General features: G+C 36.8%; 1 protein-coding gene and 1 pseudogene across 1 annotated transcript in view; one reads left to right on the top strand and one right to left on the bottom strand.

The window, feature by feature from the left end:
* Positions 1-1780: 1780 nt before the first annotated feature.
* Positions 1781-13732, top strand: LOC117077697 (annotated as a pseudogene).
* The window catches only part of NUP62CL (nucleoporin 62 C-terminal like), an 85068-nt gene continuing 68370 nt past the window's right edge, over positions 3177-19874 (bottom strand). Inside the window, exon 8 of the mRNA XM_033202134.1 lies at positions 3177-4055. The gene's annotated coding sequence lies outside the window, so the exon portion shown is untranslated. The remainder of the gene's footprint in view (positions 4056-19874) is intronic.

Here is a 19874-nt window from a genome sequence, read left to right as displayed (position 1 = left end):
CTCACTTCTCAGTTGACAGTATAGCACAACAGGGTTTTAGAGGCAATCTGGACTTGAATTTTTGCTCTGGTAAGTTACTAGACTGTGGGTTTCAGTAAGTTTCTTTAACTGGTCTAGGCTAGTTTTCTCATCTGTAAAATGGGGATACCGCCTAAGAATAGGGTGACTGTCAAGCATATACAAAGGTATGGTTTTAAAGTTATTCCATGATTGAGTGGTAATCTATGAGTAAACAGTCAAATGTTAATCAGTAGATTTAGACTTATTCAAACTGCTTTGTATTGCCATGCTCAAGTTAGAGCAAAGGACCAAAAAGCAGCTACTGAAAAACATTGTAGAATTTCCTGTCCTGAGAACTTCTATCAGATTGAAAATGTCATGGTGAGCTACCTAAGACCTATCATATGCCAATAACTGTGCTCTTGAAGCATAAAGGTGAATGACTGCAGGCATAACATGTACCACTTTGTAGCTTTGGCACAGAACATGAACTGAATATAAGTATAAACAAAATGGGGGTCACATCATCGCCTGCACCAGGTAAATCCTATACGGTGGTAGAGCTGAATTTTGTGGCTCAACCAATCTGTCCAAATTGATACATTGACAAGGAATTGACAAGGAAATGGAAAAATACACCAAGGTTGCTAGTGTGCTTATCCTCTGGGATGGTGGCAAAGGGTGGAACAAATATTACACCAACCATCACACCAAACTTGTGTACAACTTCTAATAAACATATAGCCTATTGATATTGAAATGATACACACTACATTGCAAATCCACTAGGTGGGATGAGTGGAAAATGAATAGCTAAGATACATATTCACATAGCTGAGGAATTACAACTGGAAAGCAAGGTCATAAGAAGTACTCTACATACCTGTGTATAACTGTAACCAATGCAAGTGATAGGTACAAAAAGACATTCAGAAAATTATACTAAAAAGAAAACCAGGCCATTTCTAATTCTGCCAAACGTGTTAACTGTGTAATAATAGCTATTCTGTTTCCCCCAACATCCTTCTCCCCAGCTTAAAAGGACATCAGACAGTGTATACAAAGCCTTGGAGATCTCTAGATGTTATACATGGGCACAGAGATCTTACCTAATTTCACAATTTTACCCCTAGAAGAATTTATGACAAACCGAAAAGTATGCCTCATTTGTCTTTCTGACAATTCAACAAGGTTAGTTTAATTAATCCAGAAGCTCATTCTTAACAGAGACACATTTTTTTGGGTTTGTCCTTTTTAGGTGCTTTGTTTGTGGCACGCTTCTGAAGACTACATTATGAAGCAGTTATGATTCCAAGATATGGAAGAAGATGTTAAAACCAAAAATCTTCTCTTGAATCTACTCACCATCTAATATCAAGAGTAAACTGGGCCAGGCGCGGTAGCTCACGCCTGTAATCCCAGCACTTTGGGAGGCCGAGGCAGGCAGATCACGAGATCAGGAGATAGAGACCATCCTAGCTAACATGGTGAAACCCCGTCTCTACTAAAAATACAAAAAATTAGCCGGGCGTGGTGGTGGGCATCTGTAGTCCCAGTTACTCGGGAGGCTGAGCAAGGAGAGTGGCGTGAACCCGGGAGGCGGGGCTTGCAGTGAGCGGAGATCGTGCCACTGCACTCCAGCCTGGGCAACAGAGCAAGACTCCGTCTCAAAAAAAAAAAAAAAGAGTAAACAACTGTGCAAGTCTTTCAAATTTCCCAAACGAAATAGCATAAATGCTGTTATAGAAACAAATATAGCATCTTTTCAAAGGATTAAAGAATGGGTATGTACTGGGATAGTGTCAACACTTTAAGAATTCTTCAGCTAATATGTCAGCTGGTTAACAATGGTTACAAGGGGCTGAAGACTCCAGTGCCTAACATAAATGGTGCTTTAACATTACTGGTAAAAATAGCTTATTTCTATATTTCTGACCTTTTAATTAAGATTTGTTCAATGTGACTGGGCACAGTGGCTCACACCTGTGATCCTGGCACTTTGGGAGGCCAAGGCGGGTGGGTCCTTTGAGCCCAGGAGTTCAAGACCAGCCTGGGTAACATGGCAAAAACCTGTATCTACAAAAAACTCAAAAATTAGTCAGGTGTGGTGGTGTGCACCTGTAGTCCCAACTACTTGGTAGGCTGAGGTAGGAGAATCGCTTCAGCCCAGCAGGCAGGGGTTGCAGTGAGCTGAGATCATGCCACTGCATTCTAGCTTAGGTGACAGAGCAAGACCCTGTCTCAAAAAAAAAAACAAACAAAAAATTTGTTCAACAATATCATTTCTTTACATGTTAGAAACGGTCAGAAAGAATCTTAGAGATGATTTAGTCCAATGTACAATTCCAGACAGTACACTGAGATCACCCTGTAAGTCTTAATAGCATTACTAGACCAATCTAGAAGCCAGTTGCCATCCTCTGGCTAGAACTCCCACTGAATATAATGTAACAATAAGATAGTATAAGCAGTATTGTAGTTTCCTTTTTCTTTATTTTACTTAGGAAATATAGAGTAAGCACTCTACTCACAGTGAAAGACATAAAGGAATCTCAAAACTTCAGAGAAATGAAAACCAGTTTCTTCTCACAAAACAGTTTGGGAAACCCTAATATGATCCAACTTTTTCATTTATGGACAAAGATAATGCCCAAGATGAAATTATTTGTCCAGTTAATTAGGCAAGAACAAGACTAGAGTCACTGTTTCCTGTGATACACTATATTCTCATTACTGAATGTAGAACTTGTACACAGGCTACTTTACAAGAGTTGAATCTCCAAAAGCAATGGGAAAATATGTCTTTAGTATTACTGTTATCTAGGGTATAAGAGTAATAATACTGAACTGAAAAATTAGAGAGTACTAAAGATTATACTTAAAAGTTGTGTTTATCTACAGAAATCATCCACAAGATTATACGAGTTCTGTATTACTTTCACATTCTATAATTCTGCATGGTTACAAAAACTTACTGGATAAGAAGCTGCTGCTTGGAAAAGTTTGAGTAGAAAAAAAGAGTCCATGTCAATTTTGGCATTTAGTCTGCTCATAAGACTGATCATTGCTAATATTCATTTCAAAAATATTTCTTCGTGTAATGTGTACCTGCCAGGATGGTCGCGTGCAATCAGTACAACAGAAAATTTAGCTCAATAAATTCTAGGTGACTGAGCTCTATCCACTTAAAAATTTTAATAGTTAACTTCAGTATTACGTGTTTTTTTTTTTCAGGACATTACCTTTATTTATGACTTAGGTGAAACATGAAACACAGGAGACCAGACTGTTCCAAACCTAAGAACAAGGCTTACTGAAAAAAAAAAAAAAAAGCAAACAAATACACAGAAATCACCAATTATAAATCATATGCTAAAACCAAATAAAATGCCAGTATATCCATACATTAAAAATAACCGAATTCCTTGAAACTTACTTTTCCTTAACCTTTTAATAATATCTACCCTAACTTTTCCTCCCTGCTCTGAATCTCTATAACACACTTTCTATAACTCATAATGTACTTCTTTATATTATCTATATTGTTTTTATACAGACAAGCATTAATTATATCTCAAACTAGACAGTAGGTTCCTTTGAGAAGAGACTTTACAGTATCTAGCACTATAGGTTGGCATGTACTTTTGGCAAACATCACCCTACGATTCAACTGGAGTGAGAAGGATGATGTGTACTGATGCCAGGGAGAGTAAGACATAAATTACACATACAGGGTCAACATCTAAGAGGTTGCTGTCTGGACAAAGGGGTTAGTATAATTTTGATTTTCTGATACTAAAACAAAACTAAGGTATAATTGTCAACAGTACAATATTTAAATGAAAAAAAAGATGCACAATTCATTATGATCAAGATGAAATATTAAGTATAAATACTACTCTATTTAACATCAGAATTTGTAGGTAATAATCCAGAAACGACATGCTGAAGATATGGTCATTCAATGAAAAGCAGTGTTGACATCGCGTGCATGCTCCTTGTGAAGATGATCCTCAAAACCCGTGTTACCTCTTCTACCTTCCTTCGCAGCATGTCTATAGGAGAAAAGGCCACACAATCATTAATCTAAGGCCAAAATAGCCCATGAACATAATTTACGTATTTCTTTCAACATATGAATAACAAAACTTTACATAGCAATTTCAATAGCTTTAAGTTTTAGAAAACACATAAGAAAAAAACACTCATCTATCTGTTTGGAAACTCTGAAACAATGGACAAGACTTTTGTTTGTTTGTTTTGTTTTGTTTTTTCCTGCTCTCCCTAGCTTTCAGGCAAACAACTGTGTAGTTGACATTTATGTTTTGTTAGAATAAGGTGTTAACTGCTTTTTGACTTACTACACCCTAAAAGTGACATACAGGGTAGTCATTAAATTGGGAGTATAGGTTTTGGTGGGTCTTAGCTACCTATAAGCAAATGAGTGCACTGAGTATATTTACATTTCTGTTCTTTTCTAATAATGATTTATTTAACTTGGTGGTTCTTAAATTTTCTCAGAGGCCGAGTACCACAAAATACCATTAATTTTACCATATGAAACAGTAACTTTCTGCTAGTAAAACTAAGCTGTTGAAATAAGCATGATACTCTGAGTTTTTCTATTAACATGCACAAATAAACTTGGTCATTTGTTTTAGTGTCCATTAATGGTTACTAGTGAATAAGCCATAACTGGTGCCCAAGAAGAAAAAGAATTTACAAGAGAAACACTAAAAACTTTAAACAATGTACAGTTGACTCTTGGACAACATAGGTTTAAACTGTGCAAATTCACTATACATGAATTTTCTTCCACTTCTGCCACACTTGAGACAAGACCACCCTCTCCTCCTCCTCCTCACCCTGTTCAACATGAAGATGACGAGGATGAAGAACTTTATGATGATCCAATTCCACTTAAAAACTGCTAAATGTTTTTTTCTTCCTTTCTTCCTTATGATTTTCTTGATAACATTTTCTTTTTATCTAGCTTACTTTATCATGAGAATACAGTATATAATAATACATATAACATGCAAAATACGTGTTAATCGACTATGTTAGTGGTAAGCCTTCCATCAACAGTAGGCTATTTGTAGTTAAGTTTTGGGGAGTCAAAAGTTATATATTTTTTTTTACTGTGTGGGGATTAGCACCCTTAAACCTTCCATTGTTCAAGGGCCAGCTGTAATATACTTACATTTTCTTCACCTAATTAGAAAAACCCTAATGTTACCCAGTTTTTAAAGTATAATACCTCATTTTATCTTATAAAGACATTCTGCAAGATCATGCTTTAAGGACAGTGATTTCAATGCTGGCTGTCTATAAAAGGCCGGAAAAACAGTATGTTGCGCCTGGCAAAATATATCTCCTTTTTGTTGTAATAACTAACTGCGAGGTGCAATTTTTTCCCCTAAATAACATTTTTAATATGATGGAAGCACAGATGAGCACTACAACAAACCATTAACTTGAGATCAGAAGTGTCAACATAAGCACATTCTAGTAATTTGCTGATTGATACATATTAAATGCAAAGGGGTACATTTATAACGATTTTTAGAAATCAATAAACTATCAAGAAATACAAGTCAGCAATATTAAGAGAGCCTTAATATTAGCATTTTGTCATGTCTTCTAATTGAATTCCCAAGACTATTTCTGTATTAACATACTTTAATTTTTTAAGACTTTCATTCTTTAAGGGCAAAATCTGCACCTAGGTACTTAATGCCCAGAATTTTGTTCCCATGACAAGCATCAGTGATTGACTGGTTCCTGCTAGCATATTAAATATGGCATACACATATGGACATTATTAAAAAATAATTGTACTAAACAATATGAAAATAAGAAAGCAATTTCATTCACAATAGCGTCAAAAAGAATTATAATATTTAGGAATAAACTTAACAAATGAAGTATAAGACCTGTACATTGACAATAAAAAAAATTGCTAAGAAAAACTAAAGAATAGCTAAATAAGTGGAGATATAGTCCATGTTCATGGATTGAAAGACTTGAAAGGATGAGTTTGCATCCTTTGTAGGGACATGGATGCAGCTGGAAACCATCATTCTTAGCAAACTATCACAAGAACAGAAAACCAAACACCGCATGTTCTCACTCATAGGTGGGAACTGAACAATGAGATCACTTGGACTTGGGAAGGGGAACATCACACACTGGGGCCTATCATGGGGAGGGGGGAACGGGGAGGGATTGCATTGGGAGTTATACCTGATATAAATGACGAATTGATGGGTGCTGACGAGTTGATGGGTGCAGCACACCAACATGGCACAAGTATACATATGTAACAAACCTGCACGTTATGCACATGTACCCTAGAACTTAAAGTATAATAATAATAATAATAATAATAATAAAGAAAGACTTGCTATTGTTAAGATGGCAATTCTCCACAAACTGATCTACAGATTCAATGTAATCCCTATGAAAATTCTAGCAGGTTATTTTCATAGAAATAGACAAGCTTATTTTAAATGTATATGGAGAGGCAAAGGATCCAGAAAAAAACAATCTTGAAAAATAAGAACAAACTGTAGGACTTAACACTATCTGATTTTAAAACTTAATCAAGTAAACAAGACAGCATGATATGGGCATATAATAGCCACTGAGATCAATGAAACAGAAACAAAGTCCAAAAATAAAACCTTAAAAGGTACCAAGGCAATTCAATGATAGAAATCATAATCTTTTTCAACAAATGGCTCTGGACAACTGGATATCTACATCCAAATGAAATCAAACCCCCACCTTTAACTATATACAAAAATCAACTCAAGATGGATTATCAATCTAAATGTAAGCGCTAAAACTATATTTTAATAAACAACAAGAGGCTGGGTGCCGTGCTTCACACCTGCAATCCCAGTACTTGGGGGCCGAGGCAAGAAGATCACCTGAGGTCAGGAGTTCGAGACCAGCCTGGCCAACATTGTGAAACCCTGTATCTACTAAAAATACAAACATTAGCCAGGAGTTGTGGTAGGTGCCTGTAATCCCAGATACTCAAGAGGCTGAGGCAGGAGAATCATTTGAACCCGGGAGGTAGAGGTTGCAGTGAGCTGAGATTGTGCCATTGCACTCCAGTCTGGGTGACAAGAGAGAAACTCCATCTCAAAAAAAAAAAAAAAAAAAGAAAAGAAATGGTCCTGGGAAAATTGGCTAGCCGTAATTCGAAAGCTGAAACTGGATCCTTTCCTTACTCCTTATATGAAAATTAATTCAAGATGGATTAGAGACTTAAATGTTAGACCTAAAACCATAAAAACCCTAGAAGAAAACCTAGGTAATACCATTCAGGACATAGGCATGGGCAAGGACTTCATGTCTAAAACACCAAAAGCAACGGCAAGAAAAGCCAAAATTGACAAATGGGATCTAATTAAACTAAAGAGCTTCTGCATAGCAAAAGAAACTACCATCAGAGTGAACAGGCAACCTACAGAATGGGAGAAAATTTTTGCAATCTACTCATCTCACAAAGGGCTAATATCCAGAACCTATAAAGAACTCAATCAAATTTATAAGAAAAAAACAACCCCATCAAAAAATGGGCAAAGGATATGAACAGACACTTCTCAAAAGAAGACATTCATACAGCCAACAGACACATGAAAAAACGCTCATCATCACTCGCCATCAGAGAAATGCAAATCAAAACCACAATGAGATACCATCTCACACCAGTTAGAATGGTAATCATTAAAAAATCAGGAAACAACAGGTGCTGGAGAGGATGTGGAGAAATAGGAACACTTTTACACTGTTGGTGGAACTGTAAACTAGTTCAACCATTGTGGAAAAGAGTGTGGCGATACCTCAAGGATCCAGAACTAGAAATACCATTTGACCCAGCCATCCCATTACTGGGTATATACCCAAGGGATATAAGTCATGCCGCTATAAAGACACATGCACACGTATGTTTATTGCGGCACTATTCACAATAGCAAAGACTTGGAATCAACCCAAATGTCATCAGTGACAGACTGGATTAAGAAAATGTGGCACATATACACCATGGAATACTATGCAGCCATTAAAATGGATGAGTTCATGTCCTTTGTAGGGACACGGATGCAGCTGGAAACCATCATTCCCAGCAAACTATTGCAAGAACAGAAAACCAAATACTGCATGTTCTCACTCATAGGTGGGAATTGAACAATGAGATCACTTGGACACAGGAAGGGGAACATCACACACTGGGCCTACTGTGGGGGGGGGTAGGAGGGAGGGATAGCATTAGGAGATATACCTAATGTAAATGAAGAGTTAATGGGTGCAGCACACCAACATGGCACATGTATACATATGTAACAAACCTGCACGTTGTGCACATGTACCCTAGAACTTAAAGTATAATAAAAAAAAAGTTCATCAACTGATGAATGGATAAACAAATTTTGGTATGACTGTACAATGAAATGATACACAGCAATAAAAAGGAATTAAGTACTGATACATATTACAACATAGATGAAGCTTGAAAATATGCTAAATGAAAGAAACCAGACACAAAAGGCCACATATAATATGATTCAATCTATGTAAACTCTCCAGAAAAGGCAAATCTATAAAGACAAAATGTAGATTAGTGGTTGCATGGGGTTTGGGATAGAAATGGGGAATAACTAACTGCAAATGGCCATGAGAAAATTTTGGCAGTAACAAATGTGTTCTAACACTGGATTGTTTGATGTCTGTACAACTCTATAGGCCTAACTAAATGGCTCTTGGTTAAGGTGGTATATTTGTGTATTTAAAAATATTTTAAAACAATTATTTGTTATTCTCAAAAGATTTTGGTGAAGCTGCTTCCAGCCAGTGTCATTCTGTTTTGGAGACAGATGTTTTCTTCAACTTAGCCTTTTGCAAATACTTTAGGTGAAGATTCAAAAAAGATTATGAAAAGAGATTTAGTCATTAAACCCAAACACAGATTTCTAGAAACTGTAATTAATGCTTTAAAAAAATTTTAAGTTATACATATAAAAATTATTAGATGAGATTAAATTCATTGTCAAAGAACACAATGTACTTTCATAAACAATGCTATATAGTATATCTCTCATTTCTCCTAGAAAAAAATTGAGGCAGTGAGAGAAAAAAATATCCTGACAGGAAAATAGTTAAAGACACAAATAGGCACCTTATAAAATGACACACAAATTATTTATAAACATTTTAGAAATACTCAACCTCAATAGTAACCAGAGGAAGGCACATTCAACCAGGAATATATTATTTTAACCTATAAATCTTGGCAAAGAATGATCATCATGGTGGTGGTGGTGGTAGTGATTACAGGAGTGGTACTGGAAAGAGTACAGAAAAATGGGTCCTCCCTAATGAATTTCTGGTGAAAATATAAATTAGTACAACCTACCTGGAAGGATATATACCAAAAGCTTTTAAAACAAACATTACTACTGATTTAGCATTTTAACTTCTAAGAATTTAATTTATGTCGAGTAATCATGGATGTACACTTTAAAATTTACCTCCAGCTAGGTTTTTACTGCAGCATGATTTAAAACAGCAAAAAGTTTGAAACATTAACTAATACCTAACAATGGGCTATTAACTAAACAAACTACGGTATATCCATATAATGCAATATTTAGCAGCCATTAAAATGTAGAATGTTTAATAACATGGAAAGATGGTCATGTACACATGTCTGTAGCTTTGTATCTCTTTCTCCACCAAAAGCTAAATACAGTATGCTGTGTAAATATCAGGCGACAAATAAATTGAAACCATATATTGGACCCCGCTCATGCTGGGCATTGCTAAATTCTGAAGATACAAAAATAATTAAGATATTATCTCTGTCAAGAAGCTCAAATTCCAGTAAACAGACATGTAAATAAATAACTAAAATGTTATATGATAAATGCTAATACTACATTAGGTAGAACACAGCATGGATACAGAGAAGGGGATAAACAACTACTAGAATGATGAGCCAAGGAAGTCAAGGAAGGCTTCATAACCATCTTGACATGGAAGCAGCTACCAGGCAGACGATGATGGGGTAGAGTACTCCAGGCAAAAGAAACTGAACATCCGAAAATACAGAAGAGGAAATAACATCAGGTGTTTAGAAAACCATAAAACTTATTCGAGATGAGGCTAGAGAACCAGGTAGGGATTAGATTATGCAGGGTACTTTGTATATTATGCAAAGAAATGAATTTATCATGGGCAATGGGAACTAGTGAAGGGTTTTAATAAAGAGATGACTAGAATAGAGTGTGACTTTATCAAGATCATCTTGACAGTATTGTGAAAGTGAATTAGAATGGGGTAAGACTAGGGGGAGGAGACCACTAAGGTCACCAGTTAGAGATCAAGCAAATGCATTTACCACTGCTCCACTTCAAAACATTTGTAAAATAGCAGTAAAGATATTTTTAAAAGAAGAAGAAAAAGACAAAAGCATAAAATCATGAGGACAAAAATAAGAAAAGGACACAACAAAAAAACTATGAAATTTGTAACTGGATTTGTACAAGAGAACTCTAGAAAGAATATGGAATTAGTAGAGCTAAGTAATTCAAAGTAGTGTTGAAAGTGGAGCTAAAAACAGAATTGTGAAAGTATAAGAAACAGACCCCTCCTCTCTTCCACATCCTGCATCTGGGCAATTCTCCCTACCCAACTCCTGGAGATAATTTTCCTTTGGAGAGGGTAAACCAAATAAGCTGTGGATCAGGGACACCAGGCAGAGCAGAGGGCAAGTATTCTGTACCAAAACAGGAATTAAGTCAAAGTTATACAGGGATAAAGTGAAAGCCTACAAACTGAACAGAGCCTGCAGTCTCTTCTCCAACAGTTCTCAGAACACTGGCTTAACACCAGGCTTATCTCTAGCCAGGAGCTGGAAGTTTCTTCCCCAGAGAATTTGACCAGCTAAAGAGATAAATCCTGAAGAGAACAGTTAGAGGTCCCCCAATGAAAAGGTCTAGCCAAATTATCCTATAATAGTAAGTTAACAAGCCCCACCTACAAAACTTTTCAGTGTATCATTCTTGAATATAAATGGACAACCAAGAATCACCAGATATTTGAGGAAAGCCTCTAACATGAGAAAGACTGAAACAAAACAGAAATATAAAGAAAGCTTAAAAGAAATACTCCAGAAAGAATAAAATATACATTTTAAAAATCATTAATATCTTCAAAGAGATAATACTGAATTCATGAAATAAGAACAGGATGCTATTTACAAAGTACATATATATAATCATAAACAACACAACAAGCTCTTGCAAATTAAACTTATAGCAGAAATCAAAGATCAGTAGAAAGACAAAAACTTGAGTACATACCCCAGAAAATTTAACAAAAATATAACGAGAAAATAGGAGAGACATTAAATTTAGATCAGTCCACGGCATCAAACATTAGAAAAAGAGTATTTCCAGAAAGAATGAAAAAAACTTAATTCAAGAAAATAGACCCAAACTGAAAGAAATGAATTCCTTGAATCAACAATAGTGGGCTCAGTGGATGAAACAGATCCACACCAAAACGCATCATCTGATATCTCAGTATTTTGAGGAAGATCCTAAAACTTTCCATTGAAAAACACAATGAAAAGTTCACATGAGGTTCAGGAATCAAAACGGCCTTCAAAGTTAGAAAACAACAGAACAACTTCTTCAAAAGTTCCAGAGAAAATTATTTCCAAGCTAAAATTCAATACCCAATATTATCTATTAGATGTGAGGGTAGAATAAATACCTTTTCAGACAGGCAAGGTCTCAAAAAGTTTACTTCCTATGCACTCTTTCTGGAAACTGCTAGAATATGTGCTATATCAGAAACAAGGGAATAAACCAAGAAACAGAAGTGTAAGTAAGAGCCATGAAACTGGAGAACCAACAAAGAGTAGAGGCAATACAAGAATGCTATAGAAGGGAGACCATAGCCGAGCAGCAGACCAAGAAAGCAACAATTACGGATTGTAATATAGAGATTAGAGGACTCTGGCAGAGATCAATCAAAGATGCAACTGATAGATTTAAAGTAAAAGCAGGGACTTAAAGAATAAATTATTGAAAGTATATAGAAAACTAAGCAAATAAAGAAATAAGATTCAAAGGAAAATAAAACTTGTAAAAGGAAGAAGACATAATATAGTATGCTACACGGCCAGGCTGCAAATAACATTTATGCAATCATAATTCAACTATTAAATATTGATCTACATGAAATTTATAATATATACATATTAGGATGAGGAAAATGTGTGTGTGTATATATATATATGTATATATGATATAAAAGAGTTAAATCCTCCCCTCCACCCATTTTGGAAAGTCAGTAGAGAAGGCCTAATATGGAAAACTAAAAAGTAACACTACATGATGTTTAAAATTATACAAAAAATAGTTGCAAAATTTAGCTAAAATAATTGAAAGTGATTGCCCTTAGGGAGTAAGAAAATAAGGTATGGACAAGGAGCTGATGTTTTTCATAAACCTGAAAAAAATTATATTTTCAAGGTGGGGGACAAAGAAAGCCTGAAATAGGGATGTGGTAGTGGGAAACTAGTGAAGACAAAGGATTCAAGAGCTATTTAAGCATTATAATCATCATCACTTACTGAATAAATAGAAATAGCCTGCTTTAGATTCCTGAGTAAATAGCAGTAGTCTTTTGCTGAGAAAAAGAAAGGGAGTTACAGATCTGGGAGAGCCCAGAGAATATGAAAATAATGAGTTTAGTTTTAGACAAGTTTAATTTGAGCCTTTGGGATATCTATGTGCAGATGTTTGTTAACATGGAGCTTTATAATGGATAGTAAAAGAACCATTAGTGAAATTGACAGTTGGAGATAACAACTAGGGTTTTTAAATTGCTGATTATCAGAAATGTCTTAAAAGAGAATGCAGAGCCCGTACTCAAGATGGTGGCTCCTGGAGGGCGTGGCCAGTGACTAGGAGGCGAGGCAACGCGGACCAAGGCGGTGGCCAACTAGCGGGGTCTGGAGGACGGAGAAAAGGAGGAAGACGAGGAGCAGTTGGTTCTAGTGGAATTATCAGGAAGTATTGATTCTCAAATGTGAAAATAAATGCAAGGTTTGGGCACTGACACTGAGAGGCCCATTCTGCAAGTGGACAGCTGTGTCTTTGCTGGGGAGTATGAAGACACTCTTGGGATCTGTGTTATATTTGAAGAAAATGTTGAACATGATGATACAGAAGGCAATAATAAAACAGTGCTAAAATATAAATGTCATACAATGAAGAAGCTCAGCATGACAAGAACTCTTCTGACAGAGAAGAAGGAAGGAGAAGAAAACAGGTGAGGTGGAATGGCTGCAAATAAAGGATAGTGATTTCTCCTATTGACCCAACATGATTTGTGGCTTTCTACATGAAAATGAAGACGAAGAAGTGGTAGCTTCAGCCCCAGATAAATCTTTGGAATTGGAAGAGGAAGAGATTCAAATGAACGACAGTTCAAATCTGAGTTGTGAACAGAAGAAACCAATGCTCTTGGAAATAGAAGATTCTGGTCCTCTTACTGATATACCTTCTGAGACAGAAAGTTCTGTTTTTATGGAAACTCAAATGCTGCCTTAGAAATCATTCCTAGATGAAATGTTTCTCATAATAACTTGTCAAGAACTTTTTAGAGTTCTTACATAAAAATAATTGCTGTGTAGCTTTCAGTCTTTTAATATTTTATCGCATTTTATTGGCTATACACACATATCTAGTCATAATACAACTTATTTTACCAGAATCATTTGGGACCAGACATGAATTGGACTTTTAAAATATAGTTTGGCCGGGTACAGTGGCTCACACCAGTAATCTCAGCACTTTGGGAGGCCGAGGTGGGAGGATCACTTGGGCCTAGGAGTTTGAGACCAGTCTGGGTAATGTGGAGAGGCCCTGTCTCTACAAAAAATTTTTTAGAATTAGCTGGACATAGTGTCATGTGCCTGTGGTACCAGCTACTGGGCAGCTGACCTGGGAGGATGGCCTGGGACTGGGAGGTCGAGGCTGCAGTGAGCTGCGTTTGCGCCTCTGTACTCTCACCTGGGTGACACAGTGAGACCCTGTCTCAAAAAATAAGTAAAATGAAATATTTGTAAATGACTTTAGGGACCCTTCTGAGTCCTTTAAATTTAAGGTTTATTAAGGTAAGTATATACACTTTCCTTTGAGGCTGTTACAAATTACTACGAACTCAGTGACTTAACACAAATGTATTGTCTTATAGTTTTGTAGGTGAAAAGTGTGATACGGGTCTTACCTGGCCTAAATTCAAGGTGCTGGCAGGAATGCATTCCTTTATGGAGGTTTTGGGGTGGGGGGCAAATCCATTTCCTTGTTTATTTAGTTGTTGGTAGAATTCAGTTCTTTGCAGTTGAAGGATCAAATTCTCCTTTCCTTGCTGTCTGTTAGCTGAGGGTCAGATCCCCTTTTCTTCAGAACCTGCAATAGTGGGTGAAGTCCCTCTCCCATTTTGAATCATTCCCGTTACTTCTTCCATCACCCCTCTCTCTGACCTACCCTGCTGTCTTCCATTTCCACTTTTAAATGTCTATTTCATTACTCTGGGCCCACTTGGATAATCTCCCTATTTTAAGGTCGATAACTTTTTTTTTTTCCTTTGGGACAGGGTCTCGCTCTGTCGCCCAGGCTGGAGTGCAGTGGCATGACCACGGCTTACTGCAGCCTTGAACTCCCGGGCTCGGGCAGCCCTCCCGCCTCAGCCTACTATGCCTGGCTTTTTTTTACATTTTTTTTTTAAGAGATGGGGTCTCATTATGTTGCCCAGGCTGGTCTTGAACTCATGGGTTCTGGTGATCCTCCTGTCTTGGACTCTCAACGTGCTGGGATTGCAGGCGTGAACCACTGCACCCTGGTGAAAGTGTATAACATTAATTCTGACTGGGCACAGTGGCTCACGCCTGTGATCCTGGCACTTTGGGAGGCGAGGCGGGTGGATCACAAGGTCAGAAGTTTGAAACCAGCCTGGCCAACATGGTGAAACCCTGTCTCTACTAAAAACACAAAAATTAGCCAGGTGTGGTGGCACACACCTGTGGTCTCGGCTGCTCAGGGGGCTGGGGTGGGAGAATTGCTTGAGCCCAGGAGGTGGAGGTTGCAGTAAGCCGAGATTGCGCCACTGCACTCCAGCCTTGGCTGGACTCCATCTCAAAGACAAAACAGAACAAAACAAAACAAAACAAAACAACATTAATTCCACCTGCAAAGTCTCTTTTGCTAGGTCATTTAACATACACAGGCATAATACTAGGGATTAAGGCATGGAAGTCTTTGGGGCCTATTTTTAGTCTACTACAATAAGTATTTTATCTAGGAACAGAAAAAGAATTTTGAAGTGCTTAAGGATAAAGGAACAATTCCAAATATTCCAGATGTAATTTTGCTCCTTTCCCACTTGAGAAAGATTATTGAAATTCAGCTGTATTAGTCATTTTATTATGGCAGTAAACTAAATCTGTGCTAGTTTATATTTTTTAAGTAAATTATTCACACCCTTTGATACTTTGTTACAGGTTGAGCTGTGTAAAATTGCCAATATTTGATTGTTTCCAACTACAAAAAACAGCCATTTCCTATAGTTTAACCTAGTACCAGTAAGTTAAAACATATCTCATGTTAATTACATCTCACAATTGATGGAGATAAAACTATTTTAACAGATTAGAGAGCTAATGTTCTAGGACGAATAATTTTTTTAAAAATCAAGCTCTGGCTCTGTCGCCCAGGCTGTACTGCAGTGGCGCAGTCTGGGCTCACTGCAACCTCCGCCTCCTGGGCTTAAGCCATCCTCCCACCTCAGCCTCCCTAGTGGCTGCAACTACAGGCGTGTGCGACCATGCCCAGCTTATTTTTGTATTTTTTGTAGAGACAGGGTTTTGTCTTGTTGCCCAGGCTGGTGTCGGACTCGTGAGCTCAAGTGGTCCTCCTGCCTCAACGAGGTGCTATAATTACAGGTGTGAGCCATCATGCCTGACCCAAATAATTTTTTTCTTCCAAAAATTTAATTGGAAAATGACTTACCTTGATAAAAAGCATTTTCAAATCATAAGCAGATGATTACAAGCAATAATCTACATCCCAATGTCTATATGACTTTTTACCTTTTTATTTTTGATAGTCTGTCACTCTTGGTGCCCAGGCTGGAGTGCGGTGACACGATCTTGGCTCACCACAGCCTCCACCTCCCAGGTTCAAGCGATTATCACGCCTCGGCCTCCCAAGTAGCTGGGATTACAGGCACGTGCCACCATGCCCAGCTAATATATATGAGGTTTTTTAGTCTCAGCTTTTAATAAAAAGCTTATTGTTCCCCCCATGTGTATGTATAGGAGAGAATGCTAATTGCCTGACCCAATTATCTGTTCTCCCTTTTTTGCTTTGTATCAGAATCCCAGAACTTATTCAGGTTAGCAATGTGCCTAGCTTTCCTTGCAGACACATGTGGTCATATGACTAAGTTCTGGCATTGACATGGAATAAGAGTGCTGAGTGATGGAAACAAAAAAAGAAAAAAGAAAAAAATAAGTGCTTAGTGGTGCTTCTGGGAAGTTTCCTTAAACTTAAAGGCTTAAGAGGAAGCAGGTGGGCTCATCTTCTGTTCCTGCTGGAACATGGATGTGGTAGCTAGAGCTCTAGCAGGATTCTTGGACTTCAAAGTAACCTTGGAAATAGAAGCCATGAATGGCAGAGCAGCAATATAGAAGTTTGGGCCCTGATACTGTGAGATTACCCTGGACTGCTATGAGTAAAGGGTTAATAAAACCTTTTCTTTCTCCCTGGTGAAATGACCTTGAGTTTGGCTTTCAGCACTGTTTCTCTGGAAACCTACTAGGCAAGGTAATAATGGAACGCCAGTTGTAATATTAGGCAATATTGTTTATGATTAAAAATGAGCCCTTAGCAGGGCACAGTGGCAAAAAATAAATAAATAAATAAATAAGGAGAATGCAGTAGTCCCCCCTTAGGCATGGTTTCACTTTACGTGATTTCAGTTACCAGTGGTCAACTGTGGTCAGAAAATGTTAAATGAAAAATTCTAGAAATAAACCATGTATAAGTTTTAAATTGTGCACCATTCCGAGTATTTTGATGAAATCTTACACAGTTCAGCTCTGCCCCACCCAGGATGTGAATCATCCCTTTGTCTAACACATCCATGCTGTATATGCTACCCTCCAACCCATAAGTCACTTATTAAAACCAAGGAGAGTTTGCAAATCAATAATCTAAGTTCTTACCTTAAGAAAATAGAAAAAGAGCAAAATTAACCCAAAGCAAGCAGAATGAAGAAAATAATAAAGACTTGTTATCAATGAAATTGCAAACAGAAACATCACAGAAAAACATCGAGACAAAAAGCTGACTCTGAAAAAAAAATCAATAAAATTAATAAACCTCTAACAAGGCAGAAAAATATAGAGAAAACACAAATCACCAAAACCAGGAAACAGGGTATATCACTACAGATCCTACTGCCATTAAAAGGGTAAAAAGGAAATCCTATCAACAGATTTATACTTGTAAAGTCAACCACTTAGCAGGAATGCACCAATTCCTAAAAAACTACAAACTATGAGAACTCAACCAAGATGAAAGAGATAATCTGAATAGTCCTAGAAACATTAAAGAAATTCCATTTGTAATTTAAAAGCTCTCAAAAACAAAATATCCAGGCCCAGATAATTTTACTGGAAAATTCTACCAAGCACTTAAAGAAGAATTAATACCAATTCTTCACAAATCCTTCTAAAATATAAGGCCAGTATTATACTATTACCAAAACCTGGCAGAAACAGTAAAAGAAAACAAAACAAAAAATGCCCCAAACTACCAACCAATACATATCATGAACACTTGAAAATCTCTCATACATTTAAAAATCCTCAACAAAATACTAGCAAACCAAATCCTACAATGTGTAAAAGGAATTATAAACCCTGACCAAGTAGAGTTTATTCCACATATGTAAAGCTGACTCAAGATTGAAAATATATCAACGTAGGCTGGGTATGGTGGCTCACGCCTATAATCCCAGCACTCTGGGAGGCTGAAGCAGGTGGATCACCCAATGTCAGGAGTTCGAGACCAGCCTGACCAACATGGTGAAATCCTGTCTCTACTAAAAATACAAAATTAGCTGGGTGTGGTGGCACAGTCTGTAATCCCAGCTATTTGGGAGGCTGAGGCAGGAGAATCACTTGAACCTGGGAGGCGGAGGTTGCAGTGAGCCAAGATCGTGCCATTGCACTCCAGCCTGGGCAACAAGAGTGAAACTCTGTCTCAAAACAAAAAACTATATATATATATGTGTGTGTGTGTGTGTGTGTGTGTGTGTGTATTATATATATCTCAACGTAATCCACTGTATCATGAGTTAAAGAAGAAAAATCATGATTACGTCAATTGCTGCAGAAAAGGAATTTGATGAAATCCAGTACTTGTTCATGGTAAAACAAACAAACAAACAAACAAAAACTCCCAGAGGGGAATTACCTCAACTTGATAAAGGGCATCTACAAAAAAAATCTACAAATAACATCATACTTAAGGTGAAAGACTGAAGACTTTCCACAAAGATCAGGAACAAGGCAAGGATGTCTGCTCTTATCACTGCTACTCAACATAGTATACTGGAAGTTCTAGCCAGTGCAAAAAGACAAGAAAAAGAAATAAATGACATACAGATTGGAAACGAAAAAAGAATACTCTATTTGCAGATGACATACCTGCCTATAAGGAAAATCCGAGGAATCCACACAAAAAAACCCTCCTAGAACTAACAAGTGAGTTCAGCAATGTCAAAAGATATAAAATCAACACACAAAAGTTGTGTGTTGATTTTACACTAACAAAAATATGTGTAACATAATACCATTCATAGTTAACTACAAAATAATAAAATACTAAGGTATAAATCTAATAAAACCAAAACATGTATGTGATGTGGGTGATAAAAATTACAAAATGCTCATGAAAGAAATCAAAGAACACCTAGATAAATTTTAGGACATATGTTCATAGATGGGAAGACTCAACACAGTAAAGATGTTAATTCTCCCCAAATCGATCTATAGGTTAAATGCAATTCCTATCAAATCCCGGGAAATTTTTATGGAAATGAAAACAATCTTGACAGAGAAGAATAAAGTGGGAAGAATCATTCTGCCAGATACCAAGGTTTCTTACTGTATTGGCTATAGTAATGAAAGCACTGGGGGAAAGACACATAGATCCATGGTATAGAGACCTCAGAAAAAGACCCACACAAATATGTCAAACAGGTTTTTTTTTTTTTTTTTTTTAAGGCGCAAAAGCAATTCAATTAAGGAAGGACACTTTTTTCAAAAATGGTGCTGAAACAAGTGGATATTTGTAGGAAAATGAAGAAGAAGAAGACAAATCTTAATCTAAACCTCCTATCTTATATAAAAATTAAATCAAAATGGATCACAGCCTTAAATGTAAAATGATAAAACTTGTAGAAAAAAGATACAGGAAAAAATCTTGGGGATATGGGGCAAAAAGTTCTTAGACTGGACACCAGAAACATAATCCATAAAATAAAACCGATCAAATTAATTGCATCAAAATTAAAAAACTTTGCTCTGTGAACAACTCTACTAAGAAAATGGATAGGCTACAGACTGCGAGAAAATATTTGCAAACCACATATGTGACAAAAGACTTGCATCCAGAACACATGAAGAATTCTCAAAACACAACAGTAAAAAACAAACAATTTGATTAGAAAATGGACAGAGGACACAAACAGGCATTTTATTGAAAAGTTTATACTGA

This window comes from Trachypithecus francoisi, unplaced genomic scaffold (assembly GCF_009764315.1).
Source record: "Trachypithecus francoisi isolate TF-2019V2 unplaced genomic scaffold, Tfra_2.0 Lachesis_group6, whole genome shotgun sequence".
Classification (NCBI taxonomy): domain Eukaryota; kingdom Metazoa; phylum Chordata; class Mammalia; order Primates; family Cercopithecidae; genus Trachypithecus; species Trachypithecus francoisi.
The sequence above is the reverse complement of the archived record's forward strand: the minus strand, read 5'-3'. Positions and strand labels throughout refer to the sequence as shown.